At 36.0% G+C, this 4852-nt stretch overlaps 1 protein-coding gene across 1 annotated transcript in view; it reads left to right on the top strand.

Moving 5' to 3' along the window:
* The window catches only part of LOC106465899 (protein tiptop-like), a 47400-nt gene continuing 42548 nt past the window's right edge, over nucleotides 1-4852 (top strand). The window contains 1 exon segment of the mRNA XM_013926137.2: nucleotides 1-66. The gene's annotated coding sequence lies outside the window, so the exon portion shown is untranslated.

The raw sequence follows: 4852 nt of genomic DNA on the forward strand, positions 1-4852 counted from the left end.
CATGGTCTCCAAATGCAAGATTAATCAGGAAACATTTGCAAGGAAAACCACCTTGACCCACAGAAGGTAACTTTAAATGAGAAATTAGAGTAAGTTAACCTTCAAGAAATAATTGTGCAAAATGTCAGTTTTGTGTAAAAGTCTAGGGAATAACGGATTGTGTAAATATATTTTTGAAGTTTTTTCATATTTGATTCAAACATTAATACATTTTCCGCTAAAAGAACTGTAGCGTTCTTTAAGGTCTTGGAAAAAAAAAACACGTTAATAATTAATAATATTTCATTAAATTAAACTGTTTCAAATAGGTCAATATTGCTATATTATACAGATGGACATAAAAAAACTAAAGAAACAAAATTATTAAAAATTCTTAATTTAAAAAGGAGGAATAGGCACCTTCAAAAAATTACAGAAACAAGATAGGCAGTTTAAAGCAATCGCAAAAAAAAGTAAAACAAAGAAGCTTAAGGTTTGAGACATAATTTGATATTACATTTTCGCTTTAAGCTACCTATCTTGTTCCTGTAATTTTTTTGAAGGTCCCTATTCCTCCTATTTTAACAATTTGTATATGTGATGTTTCGAGTTGTTTTTTACTCGCCACAATAAACTCTTATACAGTTTGTGTGATGATAAGAAAAATGACCACCGAAAGTAGATTTGGTGATAGAAAGATAAACGTATAACCTCTTACATAATTATCACCGAAAGTAGATTTGGTGATAGAAAGATAAACGTATAACCTCTTACATAATTATCACCGAAAGTAGATGTGGTGATAGAAAGATAAACGTATAACCTCTTACATAATTACCACCGAAAGTAGATGTAGTGATAGAAAGATAAACGTATAACCTCTTACATAATTATCACCGAAAGTAGATTTGGTGATAGAAAGATAAACGTATAACCTCTTACATAATTATCACCGAAAGTAGATTTGGTTATAGAAAGATAAACGTATAACCTCTTACATAATTATCGGTATTCTCTGTCCAGTGACTGTAAAAATCTATATACAGACAATTTGTTTTATCCCTAGCCAATATTTAGTTTACAGAACCCTTCCCAACCAGGCTGCCTTGGAATGTTTTGTATCCCCCTTTTATTTTAAAACTACCCTGCTGGAAGTAATTACATCGAAAAATAATAACTGTAACTAATGTATTGTTAAAGTTTACAAAGGAAGTCCTAATTGCTGTACCACATCCCAGGAAAATCTTTTTCGTTATTGAAAATAGGAGACGAAAGTGGAAAAACGTCATTCTGAGATTTAAATAACATTCTACAAAAAGTGAACGTTGATAAGGGTTGTTAAACTTCAATAGCAAATTAATAGCACTTATCAAAAAGTTTTCAAGTTAACGTTATGTTTCTTATATACATTTAAATTCACATTTTTTTTCATTAATTTCTTAAAAATGAAGGATCCAGGATCATACCTCAAAGCTGAGATTATATCAATTAGGTTATTTATTTAGTTTAAGTAAAGATTCGATTTTATAGTTAGTTTATTCTTAGCTGATAAAGTTTATGTGAGTTATGGTATTAGGCGAAAGACCTCGTCGGCATTGGATATGGCAGGTATACTAGTGTGGTTGACGCATTAATAAATATTCTTTTTCTGCTTTCCGTCAGAATGTTCTATTACAAAGGAAAAAAAGAAAAGAGTAAAAGAAAATAATATTAGCGGCGTGTTGTTATTTCTCTGAAACCTTTGTTATACTCATCATGGAATATAAGGTTTTAGAGAAAGGTTAAAATGGTGATCTGGTAAAGTTATTTTTAACCTTATATTTTTATTTCTGTTGTTTTTATTTCAGCTTGAAAATTTTTCTTCGAAAAAAAAATTCTACACTTACACGTAAAGGGTGCGGTACCTTTGACTTTTGATTCATTGTCCTCAGTGTCTCTTGTTATGGTCTAGGCGTGACTTTTTATTGTCTGTTGTTACGGTGTGGGAGTGACTTTTTGTTGTGTCCTCAATATTTCTTGTTACTGACTAACATCGCTAAGATCCGGGGTTCGATTCCCCGAAGTGGACACGGCAAATAGCCAAATGTGACTCTAGGATAAACGAACAGAACTGTTGGGAAAATATTGATTGAATATTGAATTTTGTTGGTTTCTCATGTAACGGTAGCATGCTTTGTATTCGTGTTTCGCTAGCAAGTTTATTTGTCCTGGAGAAAGGAACTGGATTCGGACTCTGGGTTTTGGTATTCGTGGTTTGTGAAGTAATATCATACTTCCACGTGGTGCTCGGTAGGTAGGTCTACTTTATTCACTGACTTCTGCTCCTAATCTGCTATTCTCTCTCTGAAAGAGAAATGTTGAATAAAAACCTAAATTCTAATTTTATTGTGTATGTCGCTGGTTAGACCACATTTGGAATATTGTGTTTAGTCGTGGGCTCCTTACCCGGGGAAGAATATTGAACTGTTGGAAATGGTTCAGAAGAGGGCTACTATGATGATACCTGGGGTGGAAAGGTTAATATTTCTGAAATTGGTTTCTCTTGCAAAAAAAAAAATAATAAAAATATTTAGATGGAGATCTGATTGAGGTGTTTAAGATTGTTAACGGAGTTCATAGTGCTCTTGCATCATCTTTCTTCATCTTTAATGGTGATAATGGTAGACTAGAAGACGCAGATACAAATTTTGGCAGGGTAGGAGTCATCTTCAACTAAGACAGGTTTATTATTCTAACAGGGTGGTTGGTTTCTAGACTGAAATACCTTCAGGTGGGCCCGGCATGGCCAGGTGGTTAGAGGCGCTCGACTCGCAATGTGCGGATCGCGGTTTCGAATCCCAGTCCAACCAAACATGCTCGCCCTTTCAGCCGTGGGGGTGTTATAATGTAGCGATCAATCCCACTAGTCGTTGGTAAAAAAATAGCCCAAAAGTAGGTGGTGGGTGGTGATGACTAGCTGCCTTCCCTCTAGTCTTACACTGCTAAATTAGGGACGGCTAGCGCAGATAGCCCTCGTGTAGCTTTGCGCGAAATTCAAAAAACAAACACACCTTCAGGTGTGATAGGTGCAGTTAATTTAAAGGAAGGTTTGATAGATATTTGTATGATAAGGGCTGGTTTCGATTGTTTTGTTTTTATTTTTTTAGAGTTTTGTATAGTGGACCGTATCAACGGGTTCCTTGTTGTCCGTAATTATTAGGTATATGTATAAAGCGCAGAATACTAATGCACGCGACAAAGATCACTGTAAAATGGCACGTGCTAAATTTGAGGGTAAGAATCTATATATAAATAACAAATACAGTTTGGGGAGATTGACATACATAATATTTTACTGTGGGCCGGACACGGACCATTGGTTAACATGTCGGACTATGGATCCAACAAATAATCGCGTTTCGTGTGTGTTTTTCTTATAGCAAAGCCACATCAGGCTATCCACTGTGTCCACCGAGGGGAATCGAACCCCTGATTTTAGCAGTGAAAATCCAAAGATTGTTTTTGTACTCTTCCCCTAATGGTTCAGCGGTAAGTCTGAAGAGTTGTGGTTTTGGTATCTGCGATGGGCGCAGAACAGATAGCCCATCGTGTAGCTTTATGCTCAAGTCCAAAGACAAAAACGTCCCGTACTTTTAGTGACAGTCAAGTATCATTATTGAGTTAAAGTAGCCAAATAGTTGGCAGTGAGTACTGCTGACCAGATGCTGTCCCTCTGGTCTATCAGTTCATAATTAGGGGACCTGGCATGGCCTGATTGTTAGAACGGGCTCGAATACCCTCCCTTAACATCATTGCCCTTTCCTCTGTGAGGTCGTTATAATGTAACAGTCAATCCCACTATTCGTTGGTAAAGAGTAGCCTAACAATTGGCCGTGGGTGGTGTTCACTAGCTACCTTCCCTACAGCCCATCACTTCACAATTAGGGACGATTATCGCAAATAACCCTTGAGTAGCTTTGCGCAAAATTCAAAACAAACCAAAACAATGTCATTATATAGCGGTACTTCAAGTAAAGTAGGGCTAGCTCCGTGATAAAAATCACGTATAGACAAATTAAGAGGAAGATGTTAAGAAAGAAATGTGCAATCTTCGCGAGTTTTATGACAAATGTTAGGCCTATTTGTTTCCAATGCTTCTCCAGCTTTCGGCGTTTAAACCGTTACTTCCATTATTTCCGTAAGGTAAGTAACTTTTAAGCTTAGACTACTTAAATGAATTAACCCCGGCTGAGACATTCAGTGAGCTACTTTCTAACTGAAACATTCGGTGACTCACTTTTTGTCTGAGACGTTCAGTGACTCATTTTCTGGCTAAGACATTCAGTGTCTCACTTTTTAGGTGAGACATCCAGTCACTCTTGCTGGATAAAGCATTCAGTGACTCACTTTTTTGTCTGAGACGTTCAGTGACTCATTTTCTGGCTAAGACATCCAGTGTCTCACTTTTTAGGTGAGACATCCAGTCACTCTTTCTGGATAAAACATTCCGTGACTCATGATATGAACCTGGAGGTCTTTCTGTTCTGAGATTTCGTTGAATTCCTTGTATTACATTAATTAAAACACTTCAAGCAGCTCAACATGGTTTCAATTAGGCTGAATCAATTAATCATGAATCGGTTTGAGTTCAACATCTTACTGAATAAAATGTTTAAAAAATGATCATTTCGTTAGATAAAATCAAATCTTCTTGAAATTATTTAAAATATAGTTGTGTGAATGTAGCAGTTGTGTTTATCTTGTGTAGCAGCTGAAACTATTACGAAAACTATCTTATGTAGCTGCTGAAACTATTACCAAAACATCTTATGTAGCTGCTGAAACTATTACCCAAACCATCTTATGTAGCAGCTGAAACTATTACCCAAACCAT

Source organism: Limulus polyphemus, unplaced genomic scaffold (assembly GCF_000517525.1).
Source record: "Limulus polyphemus unplaced genomic scaffold, Limulus_polyphemus-2.1.2 Scaffold2089, whole genome shotgun sequence".
In the NCBI taxonomy this organism is placed as follows: domain Eukaryota; kingdom Metazoa; phylum Arthropoda; class Merostomata; order Xiphosura; family Limulidae; genus Limulus; species Limulus polyphemus.